The sequence below is a fragment of the Nematolebias whitei genome, chromosome 1 (assembly GCF_014905685.2).
Source record: "Nematolebias whitei isolate Nwh7 chromosome 1, NemWhi1, whole genome shotgun sequence".
In the NCBI taxonomy this organism is placed as follows: domain Eukaryota; kingdom Metazoa; phylum Chordata; class Actinopteri; order Cyprinodontiformes; family Rivulidae; genus Nematolebias; species Nematolebias whitei.
This window is the reverse complement of record NC_056498.1, coordinates 28,408,397-28,420,509: the sequence shown is the minus strand read 5'-3', so window position 1 is coordinate 28,420,509 and position 12,113 is coordinate 28,408,397. Positions and strand designations below refer to the sequence as shown.

At 35.1% G+C, this 12,113-nt stretch overlaps 1 long non-coding RNA gene across 1 annotated transcript; it reads right to left on the bottom strand.

Moving 5' to 3' along the window:
* Positions 1 to 17: 17 nt before the first annotated feature.
* On the bottom strand, positions 18 to 8,690 carry LOC119409382. Its single transcript, XR_005186779.1, has 3 exons — positions 8,465 to 8,690; positions 423 to 489; positions 18 to 333 (listed from the first exon to the last, which is right to left on the bottom strand). It is a non-coding gene; the product is annotated as an uncharacterized LOC119409382 (long non-coding RNA).
* Positions 8,691 to 12,113: the final 3,423 nt, after the last annotated feature.

Genomic DNA, 12,113 nt, shown 5'->3' with positions numbered 1-12,113 from the left:
GAGCAGCTGTGGTTGTAGTTGGTGCACCTGTGGTTGTTGGAGCAGCTTTGGTTGTTGGAGCAGATGTGGTTGTCGTCGGTGCAGCTATGGTTGTTGTTGGAGCAGATGTGGTTGTCGTCGGTGCAGCTATGGTTGTTGTTGGAGCAGATGTGGTTGTCGTCGGTGCAGCTATGGTTGTTGTTGGAGCAGATGTGGCTGTTGTTGCTGCAGCTGTTGTTGTTGGAGCAGCTGTGGTTGTAGTTGGTGCACCTATGGTTGTTGGAGCAGCTGTGGTTGTTGTTGGAGCAGATGTGGTACTTGATATTTGTGCTTGTGTCCTTATTTTTGGCGTCACTGTTGATTTTGTAAAACAAAACAATTTTTATAAATTTTAGATTTATGGATATTTCTATTTTCATACATTGTCTTTTTTAATTACTGACCTGTTAATATTAGTAGAAATGTTAAAAGCTTTTCAGCCCCCATCATTTGTTGATCGTCTTGCCGTTACTAATAGAAGTAGAACAAACAAATTTAGTTTTATCTTAACATGAAGCTTTTTAAAAAAAAATAAAAATTAACAGTAGTTTTTTGTTATTTCATTTCACAACTGTCTTTAATTTTCAGATTAAGGAAATTGATTTGCTTTTACTCTATCATATAACCACAGTATATAAAAAAATGTTGATTGTTTGATTGTCTTGTTGAGACACAGAGTAAGATACAACAGTTACTTGTCTGTTGGCATTTCCTAATACCATTTTCCATCATTTGTTTTGTTTTTTTCAATTGTGCATATTCCTCATTCTGCAGCTTCTTTTAAAATTTTTTTTTTTACTTTTAGGAGACAGATATTAATCGGTATAAATAAAACAGAGTAAGCTCTTACAAAATACAGTTTAGTGACATACATTTACTGATTGAAATGGTAAATTCAACAAATTGGCTCTTGCACACCTTCTTTTTAACAACATCCAAACAAAATAGTTTATAACTGTTGAAATTAGCCCCATTTGTTTTTTATTGTATGATAAATGTACATTTTAAAATTATTTCTCTAATGATCCACTAACCTCAACCAAGTTCACCGCCTTGCACAAGATACAGATATTTTTAAGTTGCAAAGGCATATGCTAATAAAAAGTAATCACACATAATACTTGCTAAGATTAGTAAGAAAAAATATTAGATAGCCCAAAAAATACATAAAAGCTTTAACACAATTCTTGTTTCTGCTAAACTCTCTGAAGGCTGATTTTGGTTACAGGAAGACCATTTTTATTTTTATTTCAGAATTTATTTATTTTTATTTATTTATATTGTTATTTCTGAAGACAATTTAATTTTTTACAGTAAACAAACAATTTGGAATTGGATGGGTTAGAGCAGTGGTCTCCAGCCCCTTGGCTGTGGACTGGTAGCGGTCTGTGGGTCAATTAGTCCTGGGCTGCATAGAAAAAATACATTACTTTGATTATTTTAGTTTTATTAAGTATCTGATTCTGAATGATGTTTGATTTTGGAAAATTACCAGATTCTCTCTGCCACCTCTGTCTATGACTCGCTCTTGACACAAGTTAAGATGCTTGCCTCGGTCACATGGCTACCTTCTTAAAGTGGCTGCTCCCGCCGGTAACACATGATCCATTACCGCTCAATTGAAGCCCCGGCCTGAGCCTTCATTCTCTCAGCTGGTGCACGATTGCCAGTCTTTGCTTTTAAAAGTGTCCGAGCGCTACTTCCCAACCACGAAAGATCCACGATGGGTGGAACGGGTCACGGATTCATGGATCCACGACCCATTCGCCAACAAACCAAGGGAATCCAGCATGTCTATGCAAGAAGATCAACTGCTGGAGATCGCAAATGACGGTGGCCTTAAAAGTATGTTTGAGACAACAGCTCTGCTGTTCTTCTGGATTGAAGTCATGGCAGAATACCCTGAGATCACCACAACAGCACCAAAAACCCTGTTGCCATTTCCAACATCCTATCGTTGTGAAGCAGGGTTTTCTGCAGTGACAGCCACCAAAACAAAACTATGGAGCAGATTGGACATAAGCAGCACACTTCGAGTGTCATTGTCTCCCATTAGCCCTAGATCGGACGGTCTTGTTGCAGAGAAACAAGCTCAGGGCTCCCACTGATTTAACATTATGGTGAGTTGTATTTTTATGCACTTTATATGTGTTTTTGTGGTGAATCTTATGTTGAAAGCATGTTTGACCTTTACTATTATGACCAGAGAGTGTGGGGCTGAGAGGCCATTACTCATGTTACGATGTTGGCGCGATGTTACGAGGACGCTGCTAATAAAGTTGCATACACAGTGGATTTGCGTTTATTATTATATTTAGAAAATACCAGTTTTTATGCTGGTTGTATCATTTTATTTTGTTGTATTTATCCTCCACACCTTAAAGGCCGGTCCGTGTCTGACCTTAAACTGGTCCGTGACGCAAAAAAAGTTTGTCTTTCCACTCAGTCCTTCAACAGTTTTTTTTTTTACATTTATTCCTACACTCACCAGCCTTTATATTAAGTTATTAAGTACACCTGTTCAAATTTTTTTAACACAACAACTTGATGCATGTATGCATGTAGACATGGTGAGGACGACTTGCTGAAGTTCAACCAGAGCATCAGAATGGAGACGAAAGAGGACGTATGTGACTTTGAACACAGCTTGGTTGCCAGATAGGCTGGTCGGAGTATTTCAGAAAGTGTTAATATCCTGGGATTTTCACAACCAAGTGTTTACAAAAAAAAAATGCCTTATTCATGTCAGAGGTTAAAGTAGAATTCATAGACTGGTTTGAGTTGATAGCAAGAAAACAGTAGCTCTAATAACCACTCATTAAAAACAAAGGTATGCAGATAACCATCTCTGAACGCACAACACGCAAAACGCTGAAGCAAAGGGACATACCTGGGGCCACTCCTGTCAGCTAAGAACAAGAAACTGAGGCTACAACTTGCACAGGCTCACAAAAAATGGCCAATGTGAAATTAGAAAAACATTGTCTGGTCTGATGAATGTCTTTCTTCCCTAAAGGTGCATGGTCAATAAAGTGTCAGTAGATCAGAAGTTTCTTAAATACTCAGACCAGACCTTCTGTTACCAACAATCATGCCACATTCAAAGTTGCTCAAATCCCCTTTCTCCCCCACTCTGACGCCCAGTTAGTTCAGCAACTTGCTACATGTAATGTAGCTTGGATACATGACTGGATGATTAGCTATTGTATTACCCAAAGAAATTAATATTTGTGCCCTATAAAGAGGTTGAAATTAAATATAATCTATTAAAGAGTTTAAAAGCGGAATGTTAAAATCAGCTGTTCCACTGGGTTCTTTCCTTGTGTCCAACAACCATTTAACTCCCTTCTTAAGCCTGCGTTATTTGTTATTTATGTTTTCTGCCCTATCGACTTAAATACTGGTGAAATTTAAGTGAACATTACAAAATATCAAAAGAACACTAAAGTTGTAAAGCTGTTCTTTGTCAAAATAAAGATAGAACTCATAAGTGTACCAAAAATAAAAATAAAATAGTACATGAGCAGGTAACGATACATGGTGAGTTTGGAAAAAAAGAATGCATTGAATTAAAATTGGAATTAATTATATTAATCTTTTTAGTTCCTCATTCCTTTATCAATAAATTAATTTCAAGCTGAAAAAACATGTTTAATTACCTTTTTTTTTAACTTTGTTGTTAATGATATCCATCGGTGGTATTGAACAACATAATGTAAATCATAAAATTTATTTACATTAAATATTTGATTACATTTTTATCAATAAAAGACTATTTTTGTCACTGAATAAATTATAGAATCCTGTTTAGTTTCTACTGAAATATGAAAAATACAAATATATTCTTGTTGGAAAAAATAAACATCCTGTCGTCATTTCTTTACTCCATTAATCCACTCTGTGAACAGGAAAAGATTTTTAAACCGGTCTTTAATTGCAAGGCTCGACATCACAAGGAAGCTTTCACAGATGTCCAAAAGTGACATGCCTTTAGCCTCGTCAGTGAGAATCTGCCACGAACAGTATGAAGAAGTGCTTTTTACAATGTTTATTAGACAGACACTAATGATGACCTCGGTCTGCCAGCTTACACACTCAGAGAAGACCTTGGAGCCCATCAGAGAGATGCAGGCTCCTTAGAGAGGAGCCTGCAGGCAGACAAAGCAACTCTCACACTCATTAGTTTAACATCAGTTACTGATAATCATCCATAACCTTTACCTAAAGTCCCTTGACAATTATTTAAATCATTTTGAGATAATTTTGCACAGATATGGGTTAAGGTTTAATTCAAATTTTCCAATATGGTGTCAAAAAATGCATCGCCGTTTACACTTTCCTTATTGTTCATTTTAATATTTTGTCAGGCAGTATGGTAAATAAAGAAAAATAAAATGAAAAATATTTAATTTTAAATATTCAATTTTCAGTTTAATTTATTTACTTTGTATATAGCAAAGAGTCACAACACAAATTATGTCAGTGCACTGAACAGAAACATTCATATATATATTTTAAAAAAAGTTAACACTATTTATCTGAGGAGCAGATTGCTTTGAATTTAACTCCATCGCAGAACTTTTTCTTTTTGTCCTTCTTGCCCTCGGCAAAGGCGAACGCTTTGTCCTCCTGCTCCTTCCCCTGCTCTGCTCTTTTTGTCCTGTGAACCTTTTTAGAGCCTCTTTTTGCATATCTTCCAAATTATAAATTATGGATCTGGTCAGCTGGTCTCTCAACGCAATTGATCAAATTTTCTCAACAAGAAAACAGAGTGAAGGAGAGCCCTTCTGCCCCATCAGGACACTTGCAGCCGGATACACGATGGATTCCTGGGGCAATCTTGTGTCTGTCCATACTATCGGTTGAGGACGCTGGAGATATGTACATAATTGGATTTATGATAACAGGATTTCTGCTTTTTGGAGTTGATGGTTATTTGCCATATCAACAAATTTGGAGAACGTCAGCAGCTGTAAACTATAAAGCTGCCCAGCCTGTGTGAAGGAATTTGCCGTGCTGTAAACACTCCTACTCAAATGCTGTGTGAGCTGAAACGTAAGCTGGAAGAAGGAACAGATACACAATGGCAGGTCGAGAATCACGTTAAGATAGAAATAATACCAAATTAAAACTATTCAATTGTAACAATTATTTTAAGGAAATGAGTTCAATTTGTCCTGCAGTAGTCTAAGCCTATAGCAGCATAACAAGCCAGCAAGCTAACCCTAACTATAGGATTTATGAAAAAGGAAAGTCTTAAGCCCAGTCTTAAAACGGGACAATGTGCCCTACAGCCAGAAACTGGAAGTTGGTTCCACAGAGAGGAAGGAGCATTGCAACTGAAAGATATTCCTTCCATTCTGCTTTTGGAAACTCTAGGAACTGTGAGTAAACCTGTAGTCTGAGAATGAAGTGCTTTGTTAGGAAAAAATGGAACAATAAGATCTCAAATATAAGATGGAGCTAGGTTGTTGAGGGCTTTGTATGTTAGAAGTAAGATTTTGAATTAAATTCTGAATTTGACAGGGAGCCAATCAAGAGAAGCTAAAACTGACGATATCTCTCTGATTAACTCCAGTTAAGACTGTTTGCAGCAGCACGTTTTAAAGAAGTATTTGGACACCCAGATAATAAACCATTGCAATAGTCCAGTCTAGATGAGACAAATGCATGAACCAGTTTTTCTGCATCATTTTAAGAAAATACGTTTCTAAGTTTAGTGATATTATGCAGGTGGAAGAAGGTGATTCTAGTAATGTTTTTAATGTGGGGGATAAAAGACACGTCCTGATCAAAAATAACACCAATATTTTTAACATTAGAGCTGGAGGACAGATTGATGCCATCCAAGGAGGGCGAAAGACTGAAAAATTAATTCCTAAGATGCTCAGGTTCAAACACCAAAATCTCAGTCTTGTCTGTGTTCAAAAGTAGAAAATTTATGGTCATCCAGGTTTTTATGTCTTTAAAACATGCATGCAGTCTAAGTAGCTGATTGGATTAATTGGGTTTCATGGACAAATATAACTGTGTATCATCAGCATAACAATGAAAATTTATCCCATGCTGTTTAATAACATTATCTACTGGAAGCATATATAAAGTAAAGAGTATTGGTCCAAGCACTGAACACTGAGCAACCTTTTTAGTACCTTTTTTATATATAATTTAACAATTAAATACATAAACACATTTACACATAGACAATATAGTCAGAAATTTGACTTACCCAAAGCAGAAACAAAAAATAAATGTTCCTTAAAGAGTCTTAAAACGTTCCTGCTTCTCTTTAAACTGGGCTGCCTTGTTCTTTGACACCTTATATATTTGCTACAAAATAGAGGTTTGACGGAAGTAATAAAAAAAAAAATGTCTGCTTGACACTAAATGACCACAGAATTTTTTTTTTTACCTTTCTCAAATTCAGTTTTGGCATTAATGCATCCTCTTGGCATGGCGGCAATCCTAAGAATCATTGTTTTTTTGTTCCACTAACGTGAACAAACCAGACATGATTAACCTGTCTCTTCTGAGCTGAGGTGCAGCACTTTAAAACTTAAAACATTCTCCTAAATAACTGAATTGTCATTATATATGAGCAACTCATGTCAAAATTATTATTTTTTAATAAACTTCGACTGTTTTTATTTTAACTTTATAATGTGGACGCAAATGCTAAAAAAACTATTTTAAAAGCTATAAATGTTTAAAGTGGTACATTGGTTGTTGTATGGGAAAAGCAACATGTGTTTAAGCTTTTAATCAAAAGGGAAAAATACAGTTACATTGAAATTTATACTGTACCATGTAACGGCCTTTCACATTGTCCTTGTCTTAGTAGTACATAGCAATAAATATAGTACTTGCTGGATTTTCACCTATCTCAGAGGTCTCTGGAACATAACCCCTGCAAAAGGTGAGGGATCACTGTATAAAGACAACTCCAAATTATTATTTTATTTCAAGCATGTTTTAATTATTAGAATACATTTAATTTCAAAATATGTAGGGAGTGGTGGCCTAGAGGCTTGAGAAGGTGGGCTTGTGATCGGATGATTGCTTGTTCAACTCCCCGGACTGACAGCATCAAACTGTGGGTGGGGAAAGGTGAAGCACCCACACCTGCCTCCATCCTCATTTGCCCCACTCTGGGACCTTGAGCAAGGCCCTTAACCCCCACCATCAGCTCCCCTGGGCGCCCTAGATGACAGCTCTCTGCTCCACGAAGAGGGCTATGGTAGCTCGGTGGTCTGTGGTTGCGTCAGGAAGAGGATCCAGTTTCAAAATAATTGCCACGTCTTTGTGTGAGTAAGTTTCGCTGTGGTGACCCGTGAATAAGGGAGCAGCTGAATAAAAAAATAAATAAAATATTATTTCAAGATGTAACAATGTGAAAACTATCTCACTATCTCTTAAAATGATATGCCAAAAAATAAATAAAAGTAAAACTAGTCTTACGAACACAAATATGTGAAGAAAAACTCAGATGTTTAGGCAGAACACAGCTTACTGTCACTTCACTTGTTTTATGATTGACATGAGAACTTTCATGACATGTAACATCCTGCTTCTTCAAGAAAAGGACCTAAGCCCGTAAAAGAATCTATGATGAGAATGTTCGTATATAACACCACAAAAATGACAAACCTGTTCCTTTGTGGTGGTGCAAGCAAAGGCTGGAGTTTTTTGTTTTCCTTTTCGTGTCACGAGGGTCACTAGTGCCCATATCCAGCAGTCACTGTGTGAGAGGCAGGGGACACCCTGGACTCAAGTCAAGTCCATCACATAGACATATAGAGACAAACAACCATTCACACTCTCACTCATGTGTAGGGAAAATTTAGAGTTACCAATCAGCCTAACGTTTTTGGTCTGTCGGAGGAAAACGGAGTACACAGAGAAAACTGACGCATGCACGGAGAAAACATGCAAACTCCACCCAGAAAAGGACCTGGAAATTCGATCCGACATCCTTCTTGCTGAGAAGCAACAGCTCAATCAACTGATCTACCGTGCCGCCCACACACTAAACAAAATAGATTATTTGCATATACAGTACATATTTTATTTCCACATAGTGAATAGTTTTTAGGGAGAAAAAAAAAGAATAAAGCCAATTTTAAATCTTTGGTTGACCTTATTGAGAGGAGTTTGCAAGTTTATTTGTGGATTTTCACCTTAATCTCAGGTTTCCTCTCACAGTCTGAAAAGTAGGAACAAGTAAACCAGAGAAAACACTAATCCTAACATTTAAAGCCCAGGTTTTCAAATGTTGTTGTGTTCACTTTTCCATTAGTTCTCAAAACAGGAATAATTTAAGCAAACAAAAAACAAACAAGTTAAGTAAAACTTTAGTTTTATCTGCACATGTAAATTAAATTCCAAGGACGTACATGGACAGGAAATAAACAAGGAGCTCATTGTTCCTTGTCCAGATGTGGGTTACCTGGGCCTCACCCTGGAGCCAGGCCTGGTGAAGGAGCTTGTCCGTGAGTGCCTGGTAACCGGGTCTCTACCCATGGGGATTGGTCGGGCTCAGCTTGAACAAGCAACATGGGTTTGCCTTCCTGTGGGCCCACAGCCTGCAGGATGGGCCATACGAGTTGAGTGCATGATTCCATGGGTTGTGGCTGAAGGCAGGGGCCGGTGTAACCCAGTCTTCTTCTTCTTCTTCTTCTAGTATTGTTTTATGGCGGTTGGCAGACCAACTGTAAGGTGCATTACCGCCACCTACTGAGCTGGAGTGTGGGCAGAAGATATACAGGAGAGAAAAAAAAAAAAAAAAAAAAAAAAAAAAAAAAAAAAAAAAAAAAACAATAATAATAATAATAGTAATATTAAATAAAATAAAATAAAAATAGATAGATAAATAAATAAACAAAATAAATTAATAATAATATGTAAAATATATAAATAAATAATATTAATAATAATAATAATTCTGTGAAATAACTTCACATCTATATTTCATCTAAATTCTCTCCATTAAATTTGTTTTTTTCAAGAAAATAATAATTTGATCTTTGACTTTACCAGCATCACTACTAAAGATATCATTAATTGTAAATTTTATATTCATTTTAGTTATTTCTTTTTGGAAATGTCTTCTTTCTAATTCATATCCACAACATTCCATAAAAACATGTTTTACTGTTTCAGGGAGATTACAGTTATCACATAACCCCGTGGCATGTTTTCCTATTACTTTAAGAGAGCTATTGAGACCCGTATGTCCTATTCTGATTCGGGTCATTATTGTTTCTACTTTTCTGTTTCTTCCCGTTTTCTTTGTGCCTCCTACCTTTTTCTGAATGTTATACAAATGTCGTCCTGTATCAATTATGTCCCAATTATCCTGCCATATATTCGTAACATATCTATTTATTATCATTTTACACTCAGATTTACTTAATGGAATTTCATAGTTTACATTTTTAGATTTTACTGCCTGTTTAGCAAGAATGTCTGCACCTTCATTGCCTTCCACTCCCACATGTGCTGGAACCCAAACAAAATCTACAGATATTTCCCTCAAGTGAAGTTTATATAGAATGTGGTAAACCCTGTCAATTAGGTCTTGTCTTTCTGATTTACTTGATTTGATGCTTAATAAGACTGCCATATTATCCGATGCAATGACATATTTTTGACCATTATATTTTTCAATCCATTCTAAACCCATGATTATAGCTAATAATTCTACTGTGTATACTGTCAAGTTGTTTGTTGTTCTTTTCTTCATCTCTATATTTAGATTTGGGATGTACACTGCTGCTCCTGTTTGTCCTGATTCTGGATCTTTTGATCCATCTGTAAATACTATAATTTTATCCATATGTTGTTTATGAAAGAATTGTTGCACTAAGAAGTTTTCTGAAATATTTTTCCCTTTATTTTTGATTAATTTATGTAATGATAAATCGACAGAAGGATAAATATATAACCAATGATGGATACACGATTGATTAACTGTTGGACTTAATTCTATTTCATGCAACCCTGCATAGTGAGCTTTGATATTACCTATCCAGCCAAAACTATAAATATTTGTTTTTTGATGTTCCCAACATTCCTGTAATATATTATGAACTGGGTGTGTTTGGTCATGTCCTTTAATATTAATCCAGTATAGTAACATTTGTTTCAATCTTCTTATTCGTAAAGGCATTTCCCCCATTTCAACTTGTAGAGCTGAAACTGGTGATGTTCTAAATGCTCCACTGCATATTCTGAGTACTTTTGATTGTTCTATATCCAGAAGTTTTAAATGAGTTTCTGCTGCTGCCATATAGCTAATGCTGCCATAGTCCATTGTTGATCTCATAAGTGATTGATATATATTTACTAATGCTTCCCTACTTGCTCCCCATTCCCTTCCTGTTAAACAACGCAATAAATTATTAACATTTTTACATTTTATTTTTATTTTTTCTATATGTTGCTTCCATGTAAGTTTTTCATCAAAAATCATGCCTAAAAATCTTATATCCTTAACCTGTTCAAGGTTTTGACCATATAACTTTAAGGAGATAGACTTATGTTTTCTAGAGAAGCAGATAACTTGAGACTTTGTTGTTGAAAGTTTAAAACCCCAGTTATTGGACCATATTTCAACTTCATTGATTGCCTTTTGCATTTTATTTCTGAGATATTCTACATTACGACCACGAATCCATAAAGCTCCATCGTCCGCATATAAAGATTTACTGATTCCATGATCTATTTTATCAAATATGTCATTGATCATTATCAAGAATAATACTGGGCTACAAACACTACCTTGAGGAGTACCATTCTCCACAATATATTTACTTGAAAATTCCTTTCCCACTCGCACTTCTATTGTTCTTTCAAATAAAAAATTACTTATCCAATTAAATAGTTTTCCTTTTACCCCAAGTTTTTCCAGTTTTACTAATAAACCTTCTTTCCAAAGTGTATCATAAGCTTTTTCTATATCGAAAAAGACTGCAATAACTGATTCTTTGTTAGCTTGTGCTTTCCTTATCTCTGACTCGAGGCATAAAATAGAGTCCATTGTGTTTCTCCCTTTCCTGAATCCACTTTGATTTGGTGATAACAGATTATTAAATTCTAAATAACTATATAGCCTTTTAGTTATTATTTTTTCCATTGTTTTCCCCAATTGTGAATTCAAAGCAATGGGTCTATAGTTGGAAGGATTTGAAGGATCTTTACCTGGTTTTAATATTGGTATTATTATTGAATTTTTCCATGAAGTTGGTATTTTACCACTATCCCAAATTAAATTAAACAAAATTAATATTGCTTTAATAGAATTTTCACCCATATGTTTTAACATATCGTAACAAATATTGTCTTTTCCAGGAGATGATTGATTAGTATTACTAAGCGCTCTTTTAAATTCAAATAAAGTAATAGGTAGATCCATCGTCCCTCCATTGACAGTTTTTTTGTTATCTATATTTGGATGGTTTTTTAATATATTGCTCCTCAACTCCCTAACATTTGCTGAAATATTGTCAGAACTATGTATTTTAACCAGTGTTTTAACTAATAATTCTGCTTTATCTAGATCAGTTATTGCAACAGTGTTTTCATTTTTAATTATTGGGATTTCATATTTCCTAGTTATTCCATTCATCTTCTTTATCATCCCCCACACATCTGATAATTTAGTTTCTCTCCCTATGGTAGAGCAATATTTTTGCCAGTATTCTCTTTTTGCTTTTCTTATTGTTCTCCTAACAATTGCTTGTTTCCTTTTATAAAATATTAACTTTTCAATTGTATGCTGAACTTTTAGTTGTTTAAATGCTTTATTCCTTTCTTTAATAGCTTTTTTACAGTCCTCATCCCACCATGGAACATTCTTTTTAATTCTACTTCCTGTACTTTTAGGTATTGCTTTATTTGCATTCTGTATAAGTATTGTTGTTAATTTTTCATAAAATTCTTCAATATCTTTAATATCTTCTCTAATAATTTCTCCACATTTAATTTCAGTCAGATTTTGAAACTTGATCCAGTTTGCTTTATTAAATTGCCACCTAGGGTGTAACCCAGTCAATTTTGGTGCTTGTATTTCCTCAGTTTTATGCCACTGTTTTGGG